Source organism: Camponotus floridanus, unplaced genomic scaffold, assembly GCF_003227725.1.
Source record: "Camponotus floridanus strain SB8 unplaced genomic scaffold, Cflo_v7.5 scaffold5, whole genome shotgun sequence".
Lineage (NCBI taxonomy): Eukaryota > Metazoa > Arthropoda > Insecta > Hymenoptera > Formicidae > Camponotus > Camponotus floridanus.
The window spans coordinates 2,023,491-2,051,275 of record NW_020229658.1 but is presented as its reverse complement, the minus strand read 5'-3'; the positions used below and the strand labels follow the sequence as shown (position 1 = coordinate 2,051,275).

Genomic DNA, 27,785 nt, shown 5'->3' with positions numbered 1-27,785 from the left:
ATTCTCGAGAATCACAAACAAAAGATCGACTTGTAGGTAGATTTAAAATAATGTAATTAATATATATAAAGCGTTGAGGCAGAGGAAGCAAAACTTGAATTTAATTCTGGCCAAATTGCTCTGAATTATTTTTATTCAAAGAAAGATTTCACTTTTAAATAGCGAAGATGATTTCTTTGTCTCCTTCAAGACGATTTTGGCGGTAAATCCATTTGATGCGATCCACGAGACGGTGATGACAACGACGACTACCGTGTTCCTTTACGCACATGACACGTACTCGGCATAATACCCGATAATACCTGTATTTGCACGTGGCGGGCGCGACAGACCTACTCGTGCGACGTGCGTTACAGCCGTGTAATCCCGGCAATCTCGAGGACGTGGCCAGGTCTTCGGCAGGAGTAATCCTGCCAATTTGGGCCGCGGATTATCTCCGAAGGAGAGAGGGCAACGATGCGTCCGCGTTGCAAAACTTTGATTCGATTTCTGCGTAAGCACGATCGAAATCTTTGCGCGTCGACCGTAAGACGCATCGAATCCCCGGATTTAATTCCGTCTTATTTAATCGGATCGATAGTGTCTACATCCGCTAGAAATTGTCACCGTGCTACGGTTACTCTCCGACAAGTGCCATCAATTTCGAAAAATTGATTATCATAAAAATCATAATTTACTAATCGACGACAGATGGAATAGAAAGTTTGATCGACATTCCAAAATAAATGTAATTAAAATAAAATGTTTTGCTTCATCCCTCTATCCAATAACGCCGCGAGTAGCCTAAAGATCAAGACAGGCAAAGACTAGCTTAGGAGAAAAGTGCTGAGGTGCGAGCTGAAAACAGAACAGGAAGAGTTGAAGGTGTAAGTGCCAGGATGGTGCTTACCTCGAATAAAATATATCGGCTCGTAAAGCGACTGCGGTGGTCAGCTTTTTGTCCGATGGCGCGAGACAGGTCGAATATAGCTAGGGCGGGGGTGAGTGTGTGTACATTGACAGGGTGAAAGGGAAAGGTGGCCGCACAATCTTTTTCCCTCTCTCTTTCTCTTACGATAGGCTTCGGTCAGTGACTCTCATTTCAATATTTTCACGATAAATCCGGGCTTCTTTTACGAGTTGCGGCGGAATAAATAATAAAGCGCGTTCTGCCGCTCCCACCCCCCCTTCCCTTTGCTCGGCGCCATCCCTCTCCCTTGCTCTAGTCTGGCTTTTACGACCGCTACAAGTATGTTTGAATGCCAGATCGAAATAATAAGCTATAAGGAGAGGAGGAATAGTCGGCGGCTGATGTGGGGAATGAGAAAAAAAAAAGACATACCCACCTATGCGCGAGAACACGTGTGTGTATACGAGACGTATAAACTCACGCCGACTTATGGCAGATCCGTACGCCACGTCGAGGATGCCCGATCCTTCCCCTCGGGCCTGACCGATCCGTTTCTTCTCCCCTCGTCTTGCCACGTTATTCTCGTGCGGCTTTATTAAGTCGTTAAATCGCGGAATCGTCGTCGACACTCGAGGTAACATTCCTCGCACGATCGTCTCAGTTCAAGACGAGTAGCCTCGATTACCGTCAATTAACGAGGAACGCATTCTTATTACCGATAGTTGTACACTTGCAACATTCTTAGCTGGATATTCGCATATTCGTAAAAAAGAAGACATCAACCTCTTTTCGCGAGTGGAAATCGAGCGATGCGGATGTAGCGGAGTGAATTATGCACGCGTTCGCTTCATTTTATTGCGCTGTAAAACGTATATTCGCATGCAGATATGTTTACATGTGGCCTAAAGTCACTCCTTTCCGAGACTTTCCGCGCGTAGCGTTTTCTTTTCTTCCTCTCGCAGTCGCTCAAGGGATTAGGTATGTCTAGTCAGCAGACCGAAAAAGTATGATGTTTAAAAATTTTTTTTGAAAAGTGTAATATTTTTTTTACGAATAAATTTTTATTTAAAAATACAAATATGAAGAATGTTATATTATTTTAAAAATAAAATATTAAAAAATGTAAAAGTTATAACTATTCTCCTGGTTATTGTTTTTTAGAAAGCGCTGCGCGATAAGTAGTGCTATTCAAAGCAGATTTATCTGATATCAAAAATTCGATAAACTGTAGTTAATGTATGAAATTGTCTAGTAAATGAACGAAGGATTAATCGAAAAATTGTTTTGGGACAAAATGGCAGCCATTTGGCACTAAGATATTCTTTCTCGATTTAAAAATTGCTCATTTTTTATTAAATAACAAAAAGTATTCATTAAAAAACGAAATCCTTCGTTTATTTACTAGATTTTTATATGTAGAAGAAGCCTGTAAAATTTCAAGCAAGTCGGTATAACGATTTTCGAAATATTTTGCTCATCGACTTTGAAAAAGTGATTTCGAGAAAAACACGTTTAAGATTTTTATGTCAAATTTACGTTTATAAATAAAATACAGATTTTTTTAATTTACACAGAATTATTTATTCCGGGCCCATATAATTTTAGTTTATTTAAATCTTCATATATTGGCTTGATAACCCTCAAAACATCAGAGTTAAAGCTTTATAGTCGTGTTTAAATAAAGTTATACATTCTGGCGCTTCATGAAACATACATAATTCCGTCAATTTGCATCCGATTATTATGAAATTTTTAGGAAATATTTTCAATATGATATACTTCAAGGAATGTAAAATCGTTTTTTTTTTTATTTTTATGACTAGACATAACCCCTTAATCGGCTTCGACGCGCATCTTGCGAGCAACTCGCTCGCCGACTCGAATAGTCTTTCGTGTTTAAGCGCGATAATTAATAATGTAATTAAGTCGAGGCCCATAATTCAAAGGGCGTCGCGTTTACAAAGCATTGGAATATAATTGAGGAATTATATTTTGTTTTCGAGGAGAGAAAGAGAAAGAGACGGGGAGAGATTCCATCGGACAGAATGTCGAGAGGTTTCGCTGCCAGCATGTGCGCTGGGCAAATTGTAATTAAATATCAAACGTTTGCAATTACCGCGCCGCACCTGCTCGCATTTCCTCTTCTCGTCGATTTCGCGCATTTAGCGATCGCCCGAAAGGGAACGTTCCTCCTCGACGATAAATTTCAGACTCGATATCTGGAGACATCGATCGATATCGAGAAATTATTGCATGACTGACAAAAGGAATGTCGAAGACGATTAAAGTATATGCAATCAAAATCGAGAAATTAATCGGATCACAACTTGGTCTCGTTAAATAAAGAAGGGGTATCTTACAGGAAATTAGAGGTATCTAGCATTTTAAGGAAAAAATATACAATCGCACTTTTTTTTCGTTCAAATAGTTGTGCAGATATTTGCGATTCTTCTTGAATGAACGGATATATCGGCGAGAAACAACGACGCGAAATTGAACCACGATTGATTCGACGTCGCAGCCAAGCGGAAACCAGGAGTCTTCGTCGTCGTCGGGGGAACGCGATCCTGTTTCTTGCATTGCCGCGTTCCTGGCGTTCTCTTATTAGCACGCGTCCACCGCGAGAGAGGACTTGATTTACAGCGACGTAGCGGAACGAAAGTGTGTGTGTGTATGTGTGTGTGAATACATATGGAACGAATCTTGCTCTAATACAATACAGGCTCATTGTACAAGCACGCAACACACACACATGGGAGAACCAGTCAGATAGAACCGAGAGAGCGCGCGCGTGGACGGTTGTCGGTTTGCGGTTGACCCGTGCCATACCACACTCCGATACCTCTGCGGTCGCAACCATGCCGACACACCCGGGCTACCACAGGACCTATAACAATGTCCGCGCTAGAGGTCTAAGAACCCGACTTTTACCGTTAAAGATGCGCCCCGGCCTTCTGTCATCGGCCGTGAACACGTGTAAGCAGATCTCCGAACTAACCGCGTACAGGACAAGATACTACCTCATTTACTTAGCTCGCATTTAACGCAAGTGTGCCAACAGGTGTCTATGTCGTAAAAATCATTACAAGATAAAATGTATTCAACTGTCATCGGTTAGACATTTAAATTATTTCAATGGGTATTGAAATCACGAATCGCGAACGTAAAGTGACATATGCAATTTGCAGGGCGAGTATAATAAAAAAATTAATTAGTTTCACGCAAATCGATTATCGTTATATTAAAATTTATTCGCGCGTGCATGATTCTCGCGACGTAAAATATAATAATAAATTTCAGAGAAGTCACATTACCAGTAATTTTAACCGATTTCGCCCACCGGTAAGCCAAATTGACCACGGCTGTGTGGTCGGAAACGTCACGTCGTATCCGTCAATCTCCACGTGTTTCGTCGAGCGTGTTGAGCATAAAAAATATCCTCATATTTTCCCGCATATCTTTCATTGTTAGCGTTACTAATTACGTTATAATTAATTGCGTCGACAGTACATTTGTTTCTTCGAGAAAAGGCGAGATAAAAAAATGTATAGAAACATAAATCTTATGGGAGATAAAAAATGTGAGAAAATCGGACGAATAAAAAAAGATTTTACAAAATTATCCGAGACAATATTATTGAACGATAAAATTTTTATTTTTTTAACGTAACTGTTACAAAGAGAGTACTGTCGCCCTTTGGCAAAGAAGTCGAGCATAAAGCAATTGTTTTAAGTGCGATCGCACGCGAGAGCGAGTTTCGCACCCTGTCGAAGCGACCAGTCGCGACAGATTAACCGAGCGATTCGTCAGCCTCGTTATACGAATAATCATCGCTGCCATCCATCGCGAGTCATCCGGATAAACCGATCGAAACTTCCTGCCACCTATTCAACGTGCTCGAGTTCCTTTGCGTCACGTCGATTCACTCGGCTGTGTCAATTTAGTCGTCTTCGATCTCGAATTGGACGTTAACGTCGCCCACGCGTGCTTCGAGAAACATCAAGATTGCTGAAGAAAACACGTGGAAGAGCGTCAGACGTATCGATCAACGACTGTTCCTACTTTTAGCAAAACAGATAAAAACTTGTCTATAATATAATAATATTTCAGAAGGAATGGACAGTTTTATAAGTTTTTATCGTCATTAAAACTCCTCCTCTTTCTTCAAGCTTTCATTCATCGAAACATATCGCATAATGGCAGGCCGGTCCCGAAGGGGTTAAAAGCGGTAACGTTGTTATTGTAGTTATTGCTATCGCGTTTCGATTCCCCGGCGTCATTTCGGGAAGCATCCGTTTGTTGCGAGAGAAAGAGAAGCGGAATCGAGAACGGCAGCGAGAGGGAAGATCGAAGATCGCTTTATCTTAATGCCGAAATCGAATCAGCTCTCTCCGCGCGTGGAATTAGAGATGGCAATACGGGGCTATCAGCGCATATGCACTCTGCAATCGGCTGCAACCCCTGCCCGGTACCGTGAGGCATGCCCTTCGTCACAATGCGTCGCGAGAAGGGCGAGAACAATACGTCCAACGTGGGGAAACACGAGAACACACGTATCGGATGATATTACTCGACCCTCTCCACGTCGCCGAAGAGGCCTCTGGTGCTCGCGAAAAGTTGTTGTTTTTTTCTGAAAACGATTGCAAGGAGAGTCTCCAACATCCGAGCACCAAGAACGATTTCGCGCCAAATTCCTTTCTCCCCGAAAAAATGGCGAATGCAAAATTTAATACAGCGACTGGGAACGAGACCGAACGATCCTCGCTATTTTCAACAAAGCTCTCGCCTTTCATCTCGATACACCGGCTCTCGCCGAGAGTCTTTTTCGTTCTTTTTCCCTCTTCCTGTCGCTCTTTACATTTTTAGCCCCGCGCGCGCCGCTTCCTTATAAACTAATTTCCCGCCTCGTCGGGACCTCGGCGGCCGACGCCGAACAATTGAATTCTCTCTTTCCATTTACCTATCCGTTTGTATCAACATTTACATTTATATTTGAATAATGGGGAAAATAAAGAGGCCCAGCGCCGCCGACAGTTTCGCTTGTCGGACGCGTTCAGGGCTCCTCGCTATTACATTTTTAAGCGTTCGCTTCCGAGCCCGCGGCGAGAGAGCTTATCCACCCCCCAACGGCTCTTTTTCTCTCTCCGCTTCTCTCTTTCCATCTTTCAACCAAGGAAGATGGATGTACGCGGGGATTTGCGAGAACGAGTCAAGAGAAAATCGTGCTCCCGCCGAAAGGTTACGTCCCGGACACCCTGGGAATTCTCTGTGCGTGATATTTGTCGGAGGACAGGTCGATACGATGGCCCGTATTAACATTTAGATAAAGCTTATGTTAATATTATTTCCTCCCCGCCGCGCTGCCCATCCCCCTCGCAGCTCGTCGCAGGTTATCTCTTCGAGAAGTCGAAGAGACGTACTCGGCGCGATGTCTCGAGCGGGCGATTTCGCGAAACGACGTTGTTAAGAACGAGTCGCGGTCCCCCGAGGGTGAAAAATTTCAGAAAACGCGATATTAATGACGTGTGTAAATTATGCGCGATTTAATATGTTTCGCGATAGTAACGCGCGGCGCAAATATATATAATATATATGTATATAAAAGCGATAATTACTCGTAATAAAATAAACCGTTCGATTAAACGGGATTATTGTTAAATACGACGAAATGGCAGGGCGTTTTGTTCGGCGAATTATATTTTGCGTCGAATTTAACGCGAGACGTGTCTCTTGCGGCATTGAATTATCAAGCAAGCCATAAGTTATTCAAATGCAATTCGCAAAGTACACAAATTATTATTAATGTACACGGATATTTTCACGCGTCACTTTGCGCGCCGTCGAACGAAATTCAAGTATCGGAATAACGCGCGGTTGTAACGAGATATATATTTACATTAAATGTGTATATAATCCCGATACATATGATTTCGATATTTGCAAAGTACGGCCGATTGTTATCAATTGCAGAAGCGTAAATGCGATATATTAAACGATAACAATATTATAAATTAGATTAATCGCATTTAAAAAGGATATTTCTTAATAAATGCGAAAAATTTTAGGATTCTTTGTCGAAAATTAAGGGGAGTTTTTCAAACATATTCTTACATCTTCCCCTGTGGAGTTACACTCTTTCAAAAATGGAGATAAAAATTTGGTTTTTATTTCTTAGGTTTTTATTATAATTTTGTTTCAATTTTCCCAACGTTTACTCTAATTTTATTTTTATTTTAAAATTTAACTTTTCGTAATTCGAAACTTATGCCATTTAGTATCGTGCTGTGCACGAAAATATATTTTTTTTCTTGAAAACTACTGATTTTATGAAAAAAATAAAAGAAATAAAAAAGTGTCTAAATAAATCAAACTTTTTAATGCATATTTTTAGATGATCATATTCCGGCCCATTAAAAAGTTCTAATAAAAAAATTAATTGAATAGAAGTTGTTAGTTGTTTTTTTTTCATCCTCTTATAACAATACAGAAGGCTGACAAAAATATTAATAAATAACCTTTTTAATGATAGAAAATATCCATCTAATTTCATTTCTTTAACTCGTTCCAAATTTGAGAAAAAAATATAAACTTAATTTTTATTCTCATTTTTGGAGAAGTGTAACTCAACAAGAAGAGATATAAGAGTATATGTTTATATGAAACCTCCCCGTTTAATTTTCAACAAAGAATCATGTCTTAAAATTTTTCGCACTTATTAAGAAACATCCTGTATATTTACATGTAATTTGTAATGTATTCCTAATAATCACTTTAGCAAGTTAAGATTATTGAATTCAAGGATCTTGTGCCGCGCAAAATTAATCGACGTACGATTTTGCGGGAAATTTGCGCGACTCTGCGGCCAATTGCGTGCAATTTTGATGACGCCGACTGTCATTAAACCACGGACAAAGTGTCGCGAATGCGATACTCATGGTGGCCGGTGCCTCTCTCGCGCTGTACAGAGTATCGTGGGTTGTCTTTTATGGGCGAGGCGTGTCTCCGGCACTCGCCGTGGCATTATGGGGAAACGTTAACTAGTGATTTACCGGCGTCATGTGTACGCGCGCGGATCTAAGGATTGTGGCCCGAGGCGAAACGATTTTAATGTCGTTTACTGCGGGCGTTATTCCGCGATATTGACAGTCGTGTTAAAACCTCGATATTACGACGTACCTGCCCCGCTTCTTAACGTGAAAGCGGGCAAAATTAAAAGCGTTCCTCGTCTGCGAATTTACGCAATTGGGGTAGGGCGCGATATTTATGCATGAAAAAGAAGGAGAAAGAGAAAAGTAAAGAAAATGAGAGCAGCAACGATATACGAGCTACGCGTTTCCCAACGAGTTTATTCGAAAGTCGAGACTCTTTAGAAGACGATCGATCGACCGGTCTCTCGTTAATTTTTCCCTCTCCAATCAGCTGGGAAAGATCATCTGAAAAGTATGTATCGAGTAACCTTTGCAATTTTCATTTAAACCGAAGGAGCAAGCGTAGGAATATTTGACATGAGCCTCGCAGTAATTTCGCGACGCAAGCATATCATCGGAGGACGATATCCGGGGAAAGGCGGGATGTCGGCGGGATAAACGGGTAAACATTTGATAGACAGTTAACAAACGCGCGGTGGTTAGGTAGCAACGTGTTAGGCGAAAGGGTCTCCTTTTACGAGGTAGCATATTTCTGGTACTGTTCTGCGCTCGCTCGGACCACCCACGTGGAGCATTCAAAATAGCATCCAAAATCATATAACAGTCGATTGTCCATGCTCGAGCCAAGTTATGAAGCAGTAAACGCGTACTCTCCTTCCCACCCTCTCCTGCGTTTCTGTCTTTCCCTCTCACGTCAATATCGCGCTCAGTTCTGGTAGCCGCTCGCTTCCGGTTAGCTCGTATAGTCGTTTTCGCTAGCTACAACCGTCTTGAAATGGAATAATTCGGATGATTGCGTTTATAGAGACGCGTTTTATGACAAGGTTGCCTCGTGTTCCGACAATATCCTATGATACCTCTCTCTCGAATAATACGTTGTCGCAATAAGAGATAATAACTGTATGACGTGCAAAACAATGCATACCTTTCACACTTTCATTCGTCGCTCTCGAAACGTCACATCCCACATGCAGCAGAGAAATGAATCCAATTCGTTACGTACCTGAAAAAAGACGAAAACAGAGCCTATTAGTTTTTTGCGGTCATCGGCAAGATAAATTGGGGTAATCAGTGATTTCGTATTCGTGAGCAATGTTACTTGCGCAGAGCGAAAGGGAATCGAACGGAAACAAAGGAGCTAGAGGTATAGAGTATATTCGATTGTCAAAGTCGCGATTGATCGCGGGCGCGAAGATAATTCGTGCCTCGAGAGACAAAGACGGGACGTTTGATTTGTGGAGCGCAATCTTTTCCTCGCAATGTGTCTAGCGGCTCCGATACGAGAGAATCTTTCGCGTTGGCGAGAGAAACTGCCGGTTGCGCGCGGTGGATCGATAAATCAGGAAAGCATTAGGCGCCACTTCATATTGGATCTACGATCTCGCATCCTCTCCCACCTACGTCTTCTCGTTTTCTCGCTCTCCATCTCTCTTTTCCCTTCTCTCTCTCTCTCTCTCTCTCCATCTTTCTATCGTTCTCTCTTTACCGCGCGATACTCGGGGATTTATACGGGCAATATCGGGGCGGGATTAGCACGATCGGACGGACTCGAGTCATGCTCGTGGCCGATACCACGTGGCTATTAGTGTCAAAATAAAAATGTGGCCGCAATATATGGCGGGAACCGTAAGCCCTCTGTTATTGCTACAGCCGTGATGATAGAGAGACTCGGCCGCGTACTCTTCGCGCGAAGAAAGCGCGACGAAGAAGAGGAACGAGGACAGGAAGGGAACGAGGATGGGCCAAAAAGAAGAAGAAGACGTGGAAAAAGGACGGGCAGAGAACCTGGGCTCCTTGCGGAATGGGAACGTCGTTGTTCGTGTATGTATGTATGTACCTGGCATTTCGGCGTCTCCTCTTCATCAACCTCCTCTCTCCGCGTCTCATTTCTTCCTCGCACTTTTTTATCGGTCTAACTTTCGGAAATGAGACATCCCCGCGGCCTTTCGTCGGTCATTTCGCGAGAATTGCCCAATAATCAGCATAAATCTTGCCGAACCTTATAGCGTAATCCGTTCGCTTCTCTTTCACGCCAGCCAATCGAGACTCCTCTCGAAAAAATTCCATAGTGCGCTATGAAGGTCTTTCATCGTCGATATCGCTTCGATCGCGGATCCTCGCTCGGAAAGCGCGTAAACGAGCGTGTATCTTTGAAAACGACTAGTGAAACGGGGTTAACGACAATGAAGAATAGAACGCGCGGTGTCGTGAAATCGCATCTCTCGCCGCGTCCTCGTCCCCCAAATAAAGTAACCCGAGGATCAGGGGCGGCTGGACCAAAGCACACCGACGAGTAATAAAACGCCCTTCGCCTCGTCAGCTTGCCTGGGCCGGGGGAGGGCCATAAAACTTAGAAACAATTGTCTTTTATCGTTTTGTTGTTATTTAATTTTCTCCCGGATTGGGCAGCAAGGGCCAATCGAGACGTCGAGCCCCGACACCTCGGACCCCGGTCCTAAATAATTTACGAGCGCACCATCGCTCCCCCTTTTTCCCCTCTCTCGGTCGTCCACGACTAACGCCCGGTAGATTTGCGGAAATCGTCCCAGCATAGTTATATCACACCCCCGCGTCTTCCCGGATATTCTCGCCAAGAATTACGACCGGCCAGCCCCAGTCCAACCCCTGAGCGAAACGTGTACAAACTGAAACTCGAGCTCGCGACACCGCAAGCGAAACATCGCTAAATTGCACGTTTTGCAGAATATTTCCGCTCAAAGAGTCGGAACTCTTGCCTCTTTATATCTTTTTGGCGATTAATACATGTATGAACTAGCGTTTTAAAATTCATTTCGTAATTTCGTGACTCACATCGTTCTTGGAATAAACGTTCTCCAGCGGGTTATATGAAGAAAAAGTAACGCTGTTGAAGTTTGAATTGGCTGGACGGTCGCGCGACGTCCCGATGTACAGAGAGCTCTATTTTTATATCCGTTCGTGCAGGAAGTTGGCTATGTGTGGGATAGGGGACCGCCGTGTGGCCCCCAATGAAAATAATTATTAGCGTTAAGTGGACGTCGTTAGGCCAGGAGGAGGCCGTCGGTGACACAGACCGAGAGTGGTTACATCGAATCAGCCGCGCGGCCAGCCAGCCTGGAACGGTACATGAATCTGCTCGTCTGTCAGAGGATGCGGATCCATTGACCGGGCAACTAGATTTCATTGCGTAATACTGCGTACGGACGGACGGACGGCCGGAGCGCGCAGACCACCTATGAAATTGCGTTCGTTTGTTTCGTTACGAGAGCGAGAGTGGCATGACGTTGAGCATTATTCTCTCGCTCGCTCCGCTCGCAAAATTGATCAATTGCGTAGAAATTGAATCGTACGACACGCTGTCAGGAGCAAGTGCGCCTCGATCATTTTTTGCTTAGCTAATCTCGCGCTCGATCGTTCTCGCTCGTTGTTACCCTCGTATACTTGTCATGTATTTAATGATCGCCTCCTTAACGTCTTTCGTTTAAGGAGCCTTGCTATTTCTCCGGTTCAATGTTTTACGAGTTATAAAATCCAAGATGTAATTCGCGAAAGAAAGAGCAACGTTGCCGGAACGAGCGGTCGACTATTCGATACCGTCTTCATACGAGGCCATGTTATAAATGAATCCCACGAGGCGACGTACAGACAAACATTAAATGGAACATATAAATAAACGGTTATGTCCGAAGACGAAATCCTTCCTACTCCCAACATTTCCTGCTCTCTCACTCCCCGTCTCTATCACCGTCACCATTCGTGAGTTATGAATCGTAAATGTTAGATCAGCAATCTAAAGGAGATGGCTCTCTACCGGGGGTTAAAGCGCACGCGTTAACTCTTGACGATACTATTGACACTGCCCCGATAAGTACTCGTCTAGGTAAGTCCTGTCAGCGATTACAATGTTACGACGTCGATCGGTCTTTCTAAAGGAAAATGGTTCATCGACCTTTCGATTCCCAAGAATAGCATCAAAAGAAAGAGATGTACTTATTATCTCTTGTCTTTTTATTAAATAGAATTCGAGGAACGTGTAAGAGAACGCGCAAGCCTGAAGCCAACTAACAAGATATAAAGTAAGTAATGAAGTGTTATTAAGGAATTAAATCTCATAATAATATATACGAAATTCTATCGCGGAGAAATAACTCGTATAATTGCGTAAAATGTTTTTCATGGATATCACGAGTCGGAAATGATACGAGAACGAGCTCGTTGAAATTGTTTTAATAACGATTAAATTAATATTATTAATTGGTATGTCACAATATACTCGCGACTACTTACCCCCCGTGATTTCTCGTATCTATCTTCGCACGAACGTATCAAATTGCTCGGGTACACGCGCGTTGATACTTCACCAGACTGCTTATTAACTCTCGTCGACGGCTAATTGTCGGTTTTGTTCTTTGTCGCGCGTGGGGAAGAAGATCCCTCTATAATAGATAAGCCTACGTGTCTCCTATCCTCTTTACGCGTGTCTCCCTATGTGTCTTCTATTTTCGCTACGGCAGACACTCAAGTACGCAAAAGACGACTTCGGTGAGTCTCTTCTTTTATTAAAAAATACATCGTTATTTTTAGCAACGATTGTTCCTTGTTGCAACTCATAACACGACGCGTCTTTCTACGCTATTTAAATTATTGCGCAAAATTATATCACGCGATATAGTCTCTTTACATAAATGAATATCTGGTATCTCTGCTAAAAATACGCCTTCATAACGAGATGCACTATTGCGACTCGGTCGCATAAATCGTCTTATCGGGCGAGAGAGGCGGGGTAACCCGATGTTTTATCGTCGCGAAAGATAGCTCAGGTCGCACCTGTCGTACCGGATATCTGCGGCGCTCGCTCGAAGGTAATGACACAGATCTCGCGTCCGGAACCGCGTCGCCGAGAGTTGACACCTGCGGCTTGAGAACGAGCTCGAGGTGCGGTTCTATTTGAACGGAAACTGTCTCGGGATATCGCGGCACCCACCGAGCTCCCAGTATTGTGTGAGAGATGGCTTTGTAGTCTGGCAAAACGAACGCACACATACGCGCACACGCACGCGAGTCGCACGCACTCGAGAGAATCATCCTCGCATCTCTTCACCTCGGTTCTAGTATCTCGTTCCGCTCCTCGTATATTTGTTGCTCGCTCCTTCGGTAGCTATATGCAAAGTGGAATCGTGCCGCCGCGAGAGTTGTAGAAATTAACAGCCGGAACATCCCTCGGTGCGCGAAGGAAATAAATACCAAGACGTTTGTTTACGAAAGAAAAAAAGAAATAACGAGCTGCATCGCCAAGTTCGTCGAATTACGCATCTTTAAATTATGAGATTGTTTCCGAGCGCTCTGTATAATTAAAAGCAGCGGTAAAGGATTGACAAAAAATACTCAAGTGGCGTGTTCTAGCACGCGTAAAACTCATACGTTCTATTTATATTCTCCTTAACTTTGAAGTACCGTATATGGATGTCGCGTCTGCTTTTCGTCCTCGTCGAACGAGGAGAACGTGATCCTTTCTGGTGCTCGTATCAATTCGGAATAGTCGGCGCCACTCGAGACAACGACGACGACTGTCACTCTGGACCCTGAAGACGCAGGGCCTCGACGATAAGGGTCCCCTTCAAAGGATCTTCAACGAGATTAAACTCAAGCTGCTCAAAAGTACGGAGATTCTAAACCATTTCAGATATCGTCTACGTTTTGTATACTTTTTTAATTCTGCCGGAAGAGAACGCGATAGCTTTAGAAAGACGGACGAAAAGAGATCGAGGCATCCGATCCCAGCAAATGTAAATGTTACATAACATGTAACAGTTATATTGTCGAGTGGGAAAGTACAACTAACATTTATATAAATGTTACTTGATGTTTGCTGGGATGCGAACGATAAAGTTATGAGAAAAAATAAAATCTCTTAGTGTTGAGATAATCAAATGAAAATCGATAGGGAAAAGGGGGGGGGAATTATTAAGAGACATGAAAATCTGGAAAGAGAGACAACGAGTTAATTCCGTGCCGCTTCGTGGCGTTCAAGAAGCTCCTCGCCGTGTAAGCAGTTTCGCACGATAATTTCTCCCTTGTAAGAGCGAAAAAAAAATGCATCGCCGGCGTAATCTCCCGCTGCCATCGGATCGCACGTAATTCCGTATCATTCTTTCGACCGATGTAATTATCCCCGGACACGCGGTACCGTACGGCCGCATTCGTTATGCGCATGCGTTTATTATGCGTGCGGCCGGCGCGGCGCGGAGATACCTGCGCGTACAGGGTGTCGCAAATATTTCCGAGTTTGTTCGACAAGTATCGCGTCTCTTCACGGTCGACGGAGCCGCAACGACATGAGAACCGAATACGGGAAACGGCGCGCGAGCGCATAATACACACTCTACTTGTGCGACAATGCGCCGCGTTGTTTCCGCGTCGTGTGCGTACCCTCTTGTCCCCTCTGTCCTCCCCTGCCCCCTCCTCCTCGTTTCTGTTTCTCGAGACCGCGTCTCCTCTCGAGATGCGGAGCCTCGAGTGCGTATGTGCCACGCACCGGCTCGCGTTACGCCGAGGGTAATTTCTCGGAAAGTCGATCGACCGCACGTACTCGAGGACGTGTACATTTCTCTCCTTCTCTCTCTTTCCTAGAGATCTAAAGTCACCGCGAGATCTTCCGCGAGCCTGGAACCTCGTCGACCTACGGTATCGACCGCCTCTCTTCCGGTATTGATTTTCATAATTTTGTGAAAATACCCGCACAGTACCGTTGTTGTTACATTGCAGCAATATTGCGGCAATATTTCGAATCTTGGATTTGAAAGAAACGAACAAACACAGAATATTGCAGCAATATTGCGGCAATATTACAACATTGCAGCAATGTTGCTGCAATATTCTGTGTTTGCTGGGAAGAGTCGTTCCTCCCACTGCAGTAATATTGCAATGTTGCTGCAATGTTATAACAATATTAATAATATTGCTGCAATATTCTGTGCTGTATGGATTGCTCGCGTTGATTATTTGATTTAATTGTACGTTCATATCGTTGAAGAGGCAAATCACGTCCGTCATGGTTTCTTTCGCGCGATCGATACAAGCCTTCCGAGGGAAAGGCCAGCGAATAACAGACGGCGTTAACACGATCGCGCTCATATCGCCGGAATTGCAGACGGCAATCGAAGCGGCATAAACTCGAGAGATGGACGTACGTATTACACACTGCCGGCGACGTGTGTACGTGTCGACTTACGTACTACTCATCCCCGGAGTATTACGTGGCACCCACGCGAGGGAGGGGAGAGAGTTCGCTCGTCTTCCGCAACGATACGAGCCTCATCTCGGCAAGAGCCTCGAGGATCCTCGCGAAGGGACTTAATCAAGGATCCGAGTGTTTATGATTTTTGTTATTGGTGTCATATCTCCAGAGATAGTTCTCCCGAATCTCGCACTCTCCTCGCTCACGTCATCCTGTCCCCTCCGCGTATCATCCTCGCTACTTCTCGGTGCTTCTTGTAAGTACCGATCCGGATAAAGTCTCTGAAGTTTAGGGGCTCGCTGAAATTGCCCGCGCGGAACGTGGACGTAAAGAAGGGTATATCTCAGATGGTCGACTTAAGCCAGCTGACGGTCAGTCGAGGTGGTACCTTCAATCGAATTGCCAACTTATAATTGCTAATGTAATTCGCGGCTTTACTGTTCTCCTCCTGAGAATTTAACTCGATGACGACGTATAATAGTAGTAAATTATAATAAAAATAAAATATGAAACATTACGTGACCGATTAAACATGAATGCTTGAGAAATATAATTAAAATAATTAATTTAAATAATTTTCAAGAAATTCAAACAAGAGTTATGCTTTGTTCCCGAGGTCATTGCCATGACTCTCTGTCACAGTTTTCATGAGAGAGAGCCGGAAGACGCGCAAGAGATCGAATCTCGCGGAAGAGAATGCATTTAGAGAAAAAGAGGGACACGATGAAGCTTCGTCGAGTCGGTGATCGCGTGAATGGCTTGGCAAATAATTTCGTCTCTGTCTCTCTGGCACTTTCCTTCATCACCCTTCTGTCACGTTCTTCGTTCTTTTCTCTCCATCTATCTTGTAGCTAACCATCTCTCTCTCTCTCCCTCCCATCGTTTACAAGTTTTACCTCGTCTTTTTTTCAACCAGGTCTCTTAAACGTTTCGTGCGCGCTGGAATCATTCGATCGTGAACAGCCGTTACATATGTTGTCCATTTCATATTCAAACAGCGCGGGAACCAGCAGATTGTATCCGTTTCGTTGAAAATCTGCCGTCGAATCTTACCCGGAACCGATGAGTGAGCTTTAATCAAGCACGATTTTATTACAAATGTAAATGAAATTATGCAAAGAGCCGATACTAAAAAACTATCACCTCGTCCAAAAAGGTCTATAAAAATTTCATCGAGGATTTAGGCTGTTTAGTTTTTGGCTCACGGGCAGATATAATTAATTAATTTTCGGCCAAGTGTTTCTAAAAATAGCTTTATCGGGGAGATCGAGACACGCTTGTATCCCACCGTCATCGACCGTAAAAGCGATGCGATGTATATACAACTGTTTCACGCGCACGCTTACCATGAAGGAAGTATGTACTACTTCTAGGAGTCGCAAAGGCAACAACAGTCAAGAACGCAAACCGCGTGCAAACGCTGTTTCGTGCTGGTACTCGCATGTCGGATACCCTCCTCGACCTCTTTCCCCAACGACAGTCGAGCCTCCCTCTCCATCGTAATTTCTGCCTTGCCCGCGGCAAAAATTCGTCTAGTATATTTGCATTGTTCCAACAACCTTACGTATCTTCCCAGGCATTTACGAGGCGATGGCAAATCATAACTAGCCGTTCGTCATTTCTCGCTCTCGACGAGAGATTGATAAACGCTACGCGTACAATCGCCCGAGGGAAATGTTGCGCGTTTAGAAAGTATCGTGACAGAAATACCGGTACCGAGTAAAGTCTTTTTCTTACGGCATTTCGCGATACATCGTCCTTCGGTGAAGCTTAATGAAACGCGTTTTACCCTCGCACGAATTTACACGTTCGATATGACGCTGCCCTATCGGAAGGCTGAGGCGAATCTTCACGATTGCCCCTTGAACTCGTGACAGGGCACTCCAATCAAAGAATATCGTAATCTCCGGACTTTACATGTTCGCGAAGCTCTTACGTAATTCACGTGTCTGATGAGAATCCTGTTTGCGTGCGACAGAGAAAAAGATGGAAAAAAATTAGAGAGAGAGGATGAGGAGGAAGCAGGTCTGCCCTTCGACCCCGCAAACGCCAACATATATAGCAAAGTAATTCCTACGAAAGTATGATTAATCGGCCACGCTTGGCTCTCGTTTCTCTCTTTCTTTTTTCTTTCTTTCGAGGTCAATTCTCCGTCTCATTCCTCTCCACAGGACGGCACCGGGTGTCCTTGCAATCTCAGATATACGAAAATGAATGCGATCGATGACAATATTCGCGCTTCGAATAAATTTTCCTCTCTACGCGATATATCTCTAACTAGGTGTGATTGGAGAAAGCACTTGGATTGGCTGTCGGGTAATTTCTGCGCGATATGCCTCGCGTAACAGAATCTCCTTCTAACACATATCTCGCATCTCGCGGAACTGAACGGATTCGGATCGAGCGTGTAGCTATCCCAGACACGATCTCTGCAGGTAATTTTGCGAGAAGAAGGAGAAGAAGGAGAAGAAGAAGCGGAATAAATTCGAAGGTCTCGTGACGTGGAGTTTCGAGGCGCCGAGCGTTTCCTCGGCACGTCGGTCGTCGAGGCCCCGGTTCACGGGGTTGTTTCGGGGGCAAGCGAGGGCAAGGGGGGTCGTGCAGTTGCCACGCGGACTGACTGACAACCTGACTTATGCAAATACAGCCTCGCTTCGCCGGGTAATCTGATCGTACGTACCTACGTACGTACGTACGTACGGACGTAGCGCGCCGAGCCTTTACCTCTCCGGATGGGATTTAAATTACTTGCGAGCCGCGCCGTTTTACGGTAATAATAATATAACGGCGATGACTTTATCGCTCAGCCTCGGTCGTCTGGTTTGTTCTATTCCCGATGGGGGAACAAACACGCGGAGACCTCGATCGCGGAACATGATGATTGCTCCAAGGAAATAATTAGGGTGAAACGGTACAATCAAGGTAGAAAACTTTACAAAAATTTTAATATTTAAAAAAACAATTTTCTTTGTTTCAAAATTATTTTTGAAATGAATTTCGAATTAGTTGCGGTTAGATAAAAATGCAAGTGAATACGATGAAGAGGATAAAGTTGGCGGGAAGGGAATGGAAAAACGCTGGCGGTGGCTTCTATCTATCGGATCTGCACTTCTGTTGCACCGACGCTGCCCTCTTCCGCCGCATAATAATTACGCTTCTCGGTGCTCGAGCGAGAGAGGGAGAAACGGTATTCACGCATGGCGGGGAGAAACAGGAAACAACAGTGCGGTTCGTCCATTAGTCTCGTTTTTTACGATTACACGTCGTACACGACGCGACAGCGGCAACGAAACGCCGGTAATTGCGAAAATTCGCTCGGACGACAATAAAATCGGTATAATTAAGGCGCGGTAAAAATTTTTAATATATCGTTTCTCGACGCTCGTCGTCCTTTGTCGCGTTTTCGCCATTTTCCCGCTACATTTTTACGACCAGCGAACGCCTCTCGCGAGGCGAACCGCGTAACGACTGTCCATGGACAACAAATTACGCACATTTCACGTGGATGCCTGGTTACTTGTTCTTTGTCGTCTAATCAGTCGCTCGTAAAAGTAAATAATTTGTTCGAGTTGCATCCGAGCAACGTTAAAAGATCCGGGAATTTACGCACGTTTGGAAAATCCTCAATTTCTTCTTTTCACGTGCTTTCTCTCATTAATATCGTATTAAAAATTTATGAAAAATATATTCTAGTCGTGTAGTGAATAATATATGTTTATCGTATAATCGGCGTTTCTCTTTCTTTTCTTAAATCCGGAATCGAGCGAAATAACAAGAAATTACGCACTGACAGCTAGCCAGCCGTTGCCGGACATCCCCGATTATCGTGCCGACAGTGCGGAGTCTTTCTCTCGCTAATCACAACCCCTTCACTGAATCTCCGGGGTAACTATCAGGTTCTTCGCGCCGAGTTCTCTCTCGATGAATCTCCAGTTAACTAACGCGATGGCAGGTAATTAATTGAAAGGGTCCTCCTGGACACTAGCTGGACTTGCTCTGCCGCTGCAAGTGGGCGAACTCGATGGGGTGTGAGTCGGTTCCGTGCTGGTCACCTCTAGCTAATCATAGACCACGGACACCCTTGGCACCCGAGACTCCTCTTTCCTACCCTCCAACGCCCCTCCCCCGCCCCTTGACCATTCTCCACTCGAGCGAGCTATGTCTATCCTATACTTCGTACAAGGGTGTCTGATTGTAATTACTTTACTCAAGTGCGGTGATTAAAGTTCTCCGGTGACTCCGATGCCTGACGATCCCCTTTTCCCCTCTTCGCGCGATAATCGCGGGTTCGCTTACGTTTCTTTCCGATACGGCGTCTTTTCACGATCATCTTTTCGCGGGGATCGCGCATCGACACGAGTAAAATCGACGGTGCGTTAGACTGAATAGCCACAGATGAAATAAGCAATGACAGAGAGAGGAAATTCTTCATTAATTACGCATCTCCAGTTTATCGATCATGCGTATCATTCATTTTTCGAATGTGTCTCGAACGCGATTTCGAAGGCAATATTCAACTTGTCAGAATCCGATCCAACAAATGTATCCGTGCATTCTCGTCAAATTTTCGTTGATTATTCCCTCCTCCATCCTCCGCGAAACAATGTCGAAGCGAGGCGAGAGAGAATGAGAAAGAGAGAAAAAGAAATGAAAGCGAATAAATGAAAGGGATGAGAGAGATAGATAGATGGATAGATAAAGAGAGAGAGAGAGAAGGAAAGAGAATGGTAGCAAGAGCCCACCGGAGCGTTTTCTCCCTGACAGAGACTTTTCATCGGCTCTGCAACATTCTGACAGCTTATTCCGTCGTTCCCGCCCCAAACTGCCAACTGTCAAATGCCACTGCGCATTGAATCCGAACAATCATTCTGTCGCGTCCGCGCCCGCGCGCTGTCAGAATGCCGGATTAACGCGCCAGCACGTAATTCCCTCGTGTCGCGGTGAAAATCGTTCGATTGAATCCATTTCCCCCCAAGTTGCTAAGTACCGGAATCGCGCGACATTTTCGATTCACCGCGTTGCCCTTTTCTCTCGACAGACACTCGCGTTCGCTCGAATAACGAGTTCTAAAAAAGCACGTATATTTTCGCCTTGCATCTTAATATCCACAGTATCAATTTTGTATATTGTCCATCACGCGCATTATTGTCGAAATTATTCGTGCCGCAGTCAAGATTTCGGGATTTGCTGGGAAAGCGCGACGCGAGAGTTGCCGGACAATATCGAGAAATTAATGAATTCTTTGCACCGAACCTGGAGGCGCGAGGCAATTCGAGCCGAGGTGCAGGGGGCTATTGATCCTCCACCTCTCGTCGACCTTCCTTCCATCTTCGCTCTCTTGCTTCGGCTTCGTCTTCTCCTTCTCCCTCTCTCCCTCCTTTCGATCCGAACGTTTCGCTTCGAATTCATTTTCCATCGATACACGTGCACGTACGCTCACCTACACGTACGTACACCTACACATGGACGTGGAGGATCGCGAGATTCGGGGCAGGAGCAATAGCAGGTGCGATTATCGCAAAAGCGCGTGCAACGCAACCGAAATGTCATTCTTACGCACCCGGCGCGAGCCGGACGAGCATCGTTAACGACCGACCACGCACGCAACTGTCTGTATGCACATGTACATAAATCTATTCATCAAATGGTCGCCTATTTGGAGCAACTCGCATTGTATAATCATCATGAATATATTATGGCACAAACATATCTTATTGTGTGCGCATGCGATGTGATTCCAAATATAACATCATTGTTTTGCCGTGACATTTCGGAGCTCCTCTGGCAATCCATTTATCTCAATCGGGCAGGAATCCTCGCATCGTTCACGTCGAGGAGAAAAACTCTCGATGACGCGGGCGCAACGAAACGGAAGTCGTTCTAATGCTTTTAGCATGCATTATTTCTCAACACGAGCGTCTTGTCAATTGGCCGCCTCCATTTGCCGCGGCGTCGCGGCATCTGGGGCCCCGAATACGGCCCGATAAAAATTATGTCCCGCTAAGGAACGAGCTCTCCCATCAGCCGGCATCGTCCAGTAGACGCAGCTGCGCTTGCACTCACGACGAGTGGCGTCTGTGTATCTCGGACGAGCACGTCCGCATGCGGTACACCAAGAGACAGAAGCGTGTTCGTAACGAGTATCACGTAGGGCGATATTATGACGTGACGTTGCAATGATTGCGGCCAAAAAATCTCAATCACCAAGAGTTTGCCCGAGTTAGATTTTCTCTCAACGACTTATTCTATGCCAATCGAATTTAATATCGAACGCGAATTAATAAAAAATAATCGTATACCGATAAAATAATCGTATACCGATAAAATTAATCATTAAATAATAAATAAATTTATGAATAATTTATTAATAATTAAATAATTAATTAATTGATTAAAATATTAATAATCGTATCAATAAAATCATTAAATCATGCGAGGTAAAAAAAAATTTAAATAATAACGCATACTTGAATACGGCTGTCGTGAAGCAAATTTAGGGAGTGACTCGTGGCTCTTGAGGACGAGAGAATTAATAACGCGCGGTGTAAAGTACGCGCAAACATAATATCGTATCGAATCGACCAGTCGGAAAAAGAAGCCGGTGTGAATCGTCCAGGTGTGTACGTATTGCGCGCAAATATATCCGTGAAGCGGGCCTTATCATCGGTTATTCATTCGACCCGGATCAATCGACCCGACAAATGATTCTAAAATAAACACTCGAAAGCGCTCGTTATCGAACATTAGTCCGTCGAAGCGAAATGGCAAGATTAAATGCCCATTAGCCATAACGAAACGTTGGCAGGGTCGAAACATATGTAAATGTGTTGTGCCATCGAAATTGGACGAATACATGGGAGCGTGTAAAACGAAAGGAAAAGAGCGCCAAAGATACAACAAAGCTACGAAAGCTCTCAATATAACATCAGTGCACAACAGTGGCAATAACAATTGCCCGCGCAGTTACGTTATTTAATCTCGTGATAATCATCAATTATTATTATGTGCACACACGGCGCAATATAATTGTTAGCACTTCGACAAGACTATGAATAGCGTAACTCATTCATAATTGATACACTCTATGAATGATACGGCAATCATATATATATATATATATATATATATATATATATATATTATATATATATATATATATATAATATATATATACATATATATCGTGCGGCGAATAATTATTACTAAACTTACACTGTCGGCTTCTTATTTGGATACAGTGTATATAATTTCATCGTCACAAAAATATTACCCGTATATTTCGACAAAGTATTATAAATCGATCGAAAATAAAACGAGCAATTAAATTGGATGAAAGTCTTAATCGCGTGGGCACGAAAATTGCGCAACGACATTCGGCGGTTTCCCAAAGGATTTCCAGCCTATTTCTCCGGCATTCATCGCGGCTCGCTTATTATTTCAACGGGTGCAGAAACGCCGGACGCCTGTCGGTAGGTGTTAAATTAATACCGGCCGCTAAATGCGCCGTGTGAACAGGTCAGGTGCTCGTAAAGCGAAGCGACACACCCGTTGTACTCCAAGTCGCCTTTCGCGACCCCTCCAGAGTCGTCCCGAGACCTTAATGAATTACATGATTAGGCGATTTTATTGACAGTGATATAACGATTTCGATTTTCAATCCAAAGAGCCAGACATCCGCACCTGAAAGGTAATTTTGGAGCCCCTCAGTTTTAACCGTGTCAAATAATCGATCGATGCTTTGTTGATTTAAAGCGGTTTTGTATGAAATCGATCGAACCACAAGGAAGTTGAAGAAACTCGCGATTCGATCGGAAGAGCAAACTTTAACTCTCTTCGATGAGTAAGCGACACGATACATTTTTAATCGTCGTACAAGATTACATGGCGCATCGAGCGCCGTTGATTAATCGGCGGCATGTTCGAGATTTTAATTAATCTCTTGGAGAGAGAAGGAAGCAACGCGCGCATAAGATCGACTCTCTCGGTGAAGAAATTGCTTTGCCCTCGATACCACCGCAGGAGCAATCGGCAAACGAACCCTCGATTCCCGAAGGAACTTGACGTATCCCTGTTTCGTGCACGCTTTATCGACTATCCGGCATTCTTCGAGTTTCTCTCCCAAGTCTGTCCTTTATTTTTGAGAGGATCAACGGCGATCTCGCGTCTTGACATTCGTGATCGAACGACTTTAACTATTTCCGTTAAAAGAAAAAAATGTTTGATCATTTTAGCGTGAATAATTAGAGCTAAGAAATCGAAATTGCAACTGTATGCTTTGCAAATCGCTTTATAACGTGAAAAGAGAAAGAGCATACAATGGATCGAGGTTACCAAGTAATGTCGGAGAAATCGATTCCGACTGAAATCTACACATTCCGCTAAACTGAGCAATCTTCTGCAGGGAGACCACACTCGGGTTCGATTTAATAGCGCTCGTGCACGGTTCGGAATTTAGAAATCGCCGATTATCTTACGATAATACGCGCCGCACCGCAATAATTCATTTTTTCACATCGGCAGCGTACGAAGAGAAATTCGTCGAAACGAATTTATCGATTTCCGAATTAATTTCTCGCTCGCTATCTGCCGACCCTCGGCTTTCGCCGGAGGAATCGGGGAGAGGAGAGGCCGGGAGGGTAAAGGGGGCGGTTGGGGGGTGGAAAAGTATTCCCGGGAAATATTTCCGTTTTTACGTAGCACGAGCAGCGCGAGGGGCGAGTATAGAGACGGAGATGGGATGGGAGTTCTGATTTCATTAGGCCCTGTGTTATGCGATTAATTAAGTCGCGAGCTTCGAGGAAAAATAAGAGGTAGAGCGCGGATTGGGCTCTCTTTCTCTCTCCATCTCTCTTCCTTGCTCTGGCTTTTTTTTTTATATCGCGCTCGTCTCTCTTTTTTCACCCCGCTAAAACAAGAGGCGGACAGGCCGTAGAGAGGGGAGGGAAAAAATGAACTCGAGACATTTCTCGCCGAGGGATGGGCGTTATTAGCCAGCTTGGAGAAACTCTCGAACCGCCAACCAGCGAATTAACGCATAGCTACATGGACGGAATTCAATTCTTTAGGCATCTTTAGGCTCCCTCGAACCGGACAAATACCTTCCCGTACGATAAAGATACAAAGAGCAAACTGTCACTTTTTCATTTTCAATCATCATCATTAAAAATATCTCAATAAAAGAAGTTATACTTGTCTTTGAGTAAATTGATTATGAAAATATCGGTTGGTCGACGCGACATTCGCGACAATCTCGTGGGAGGAGAACGTCGTCCTCCCAATCTGTTCGCCATTTTCTCTCCCTCTCTCTCTCCCTCTCCCTTTGCCGGATGACTACTTTCGAGCCCCGGAAAATTCCGTCGTAACAATGTGACACCGGCGTTCGCAACGGCGCGCGATATTAACGACGCGCGGCCGTATTCGCTTTGTGAAGCGAACTATAACTGAATTTGGCCCCGTCATTTTATGCATCAGACTCGCCATGCCCGTATAACTGAATTCGATGGGTAACGCAATTACACATCTTTGCCCGCGCGTCGCGCAGATATACGCCGCGCTCCGGCTCCGATACGTGTGTGCGGACCACACCTACGCGAGTACCATTAATTATTATACATGCGTATATAGCGACGTGTGTCAACGATACGCCGGTACAGTCAGTCCCGACGACGGAAGTAACGCGGCGAATCTATGGAAGCTCGCGATGCGGTTCCGAAGAACCATTGACATTTATACAAATTCGTGACGAATATTTCTCGGAAAAGGCCGGTAAATTGGTCCGAAGCGGGAGGATTGCATTTTTTGTTATCTCCTAATCTTAATCGCACTCATTTTTATCAATTTGCGATATCACCGATACGAATTGCGGTGTATGTGTTTGTAGATAATATACAAGATGTCATTTTAAGTTATCCACCCCAATAACTTTCTTATTTTTGATTGTAGAAACAAATGTTTCAGACTAAAGTTGCTTGACTCGAAGAGAGACATAAGATGATGTCATTGATTTGAATTTGGATAATTGTTTGAAGGTCACTTTTAATTTTTTAAGTGGCATCCCTATTTTTTATTGCTTACTCTTATAGCTTATCTCGAGGGCTTTCCAAAACATTATAATAAAGTATTTTTTCATAGAGTACTTTTCGAATGAGGGTTATGAGGGTTGAAATAATTTCTTAATTTTACATAAACCATAAAATATATCTAGTAAAATATTCATTTTTCAATTATCTTACCTTAATACTTTATATAAAAAATAATGAGAGAAATCAATTAATGTAAAGAAAACATAATTGTTTCTAAGAAAAAATATGTAATTTGCAATTAACAATTCCCCCTTCGAACAACTTTGGTCTGAAACATTTGTTTCAATCAAAAATAAGAAAGTTATTGGGGTGGGTAACTTAAAATTACTCCCCTTGTATATATATATATATATATATATATATATATATATATATATAAAAGAAATAGGAAAATTTTCAAATAATGCAAACTATTGCGAGTATGGGAAGGGAAACGAGGCATCGGATGGCAGAGAATGCCACATGATATATATCGAAGCATGAAGCGTAGTGGTTCGTTATATATAGACACGTAGATATAACGCTCGACAGCACTCAATCAGAAGTCATAATACATTTACCACGACCTAATGAAGACTTGATGAAAGGCTACCGCTGGGACGGAGCCAGTAGTTCTCGGAGAGAGAAAAGGAGAGATGGCATAGTTAGCGAGAAACGATTCGATCAGACGTGATTGATCGCGAAGGACGCCAAGTGTCGAGAAAAACGCGATCGATTTTTATAAAAAATATTTTCACGACGATTACAACGCGTGCATATGCCGAGAACGAGAGGACACTTGTCAAACATACGGCGAAAAAAAAGTGGTCTATAGAAGCGAAGGTATTAGCGTCGAGTGGCAAATAGACCTTGGAGAAAACACGGGAGGCAGCCAAAGCCGCGAGATAGCTGTCGGAATCGCTGTATGCGAAAGATCGGCGCCGCCCTTTCCCAGTTTCTTCGTTCCGGTCGGCAACGTAATCCTCGGAAATTAAAAATTCCCGCTTTTTCAAACGGTCTAAAGCGTCTGAGGCGAGCCAAGGGACTGACAGAGGGCGACTCGCCCCGTGGGCACTCAGCTGGACGCGGCTCCATTTACAGAAACTCCATCAAAGGGATTGTGGCATTACGCTTTAGAGTTTCGGTGTGCCTGGCAAGACGGCCATTCTCTCTCTCTCTCAGTCTCTTTCCCTCTCTCTCTCTCTCTTTCTCTCTCTCTCTCTTCGCGGTCGAGGATAAAGTGACTGCGAGTGTACTCTCGTACAGTGACTTTGCTGGTCGCGAAATGTTCACCGTGTCTCTGCCGTAAATGAGTATTTGCCTTTGTGAATAAATAAAATGCATTACAAAGTTTCCGTGACTTGTCCGGAGAGGCGAAGAAGCGGTACATAAAGACGACAAGGGAATTGCATAGGTAGAAGGTTTATTTAGAATCGGAAATAAGATTTGTAATTAGTCCAAGGAAAATAGATAATTAATATTTGCGTTAACATTCGCTTGTCGCGTTCAGCTTCTTTAAGAAGCGAGAGAAGATGAAGGGCAATGGCGATGAGGAGGAAGGGGGAAAGGATCGAATGTACAGAGCAGGGAGCAACATCTAAGACAATGAGATACGGGCCTTTGGAGTAATCCTTCGGCCTTCCTTAGCGTATCGACATTAATTCCCTTGCCCCCAGCTTTTAACCGGAACAGACGCACCCTATAATAGGCAAGTTGGAATCCAATCTGCAAGTTTGCAAATTCGATTCGGCTGTCTTTAGCGAGAAGAGAGAGTCGAACGAGCCAAGCTGCGCGAGATGCGCCTCTCAAGCGTGAAGTTTGCGACGCGTGTGCGGTAATCGATGCACGACGTCTATGATGCCTTTGGTCCTGCTCTTTGGCGCACGAGATAATCGCGACATACGTTATTCTATTCTTGGACCATCGGATCTCCACCGGTATCAAAGTCGCATTAACCTCGTTTTCGAAGAAAGCGCGATGAAAGTGAAGAATGTCAATGACCGGCTCTTTGTTCGAAAAAGCGTTCCCGACCTCGTGTCACTGGTCTCGTGCACTCAACGCAAATGTTAATCTTACCCACGACCTTTAGCCAGTCGATAAAGTTACAACGAGCGCGCTTTATTATCAAAAGTTTTTATAAAAAATGTTAAACTTGTTAAAGAAAACATTAACTAAATAATATGAAGAAAAAACCTATAATTTGGCATTCGAGAAATTCAAATATATAACGTGATTAAGTGTTAATTACCTATTTAATTACTTATTTAAATAATTTTTCTATCTTTTTTGTTATAGTATTTTATTCTGTAAATGTAGAAACACTTTTTGAATATATCTTTCAAGCAATTTATGCAAATAAATAATGCAGAAAGTTAAACTACTGCATCATAAAAAATTCAAATCTTTACGAAATAATATCTTTGTGATATAATATTCTATCACCTTGAAATTTTATAAATAAAATAATTATT

The 27,785-nt window shown here is 43.8% G+C and overlaps 1 protein-coding gene across 6 annotated transcripts in view; it reads right to left on the bottom strand.

The window, feature by feature from the left end:
* Positions 1 to 27,785, bottom strand: part of LOC105255782 (dachshund homolog 2) — a 180,033-nt gene that overhangs the window by 113,460 nt on the left and 38,788 nt on the right. The gene's annotated exons all lie outside the window — the stretch shown is intronic.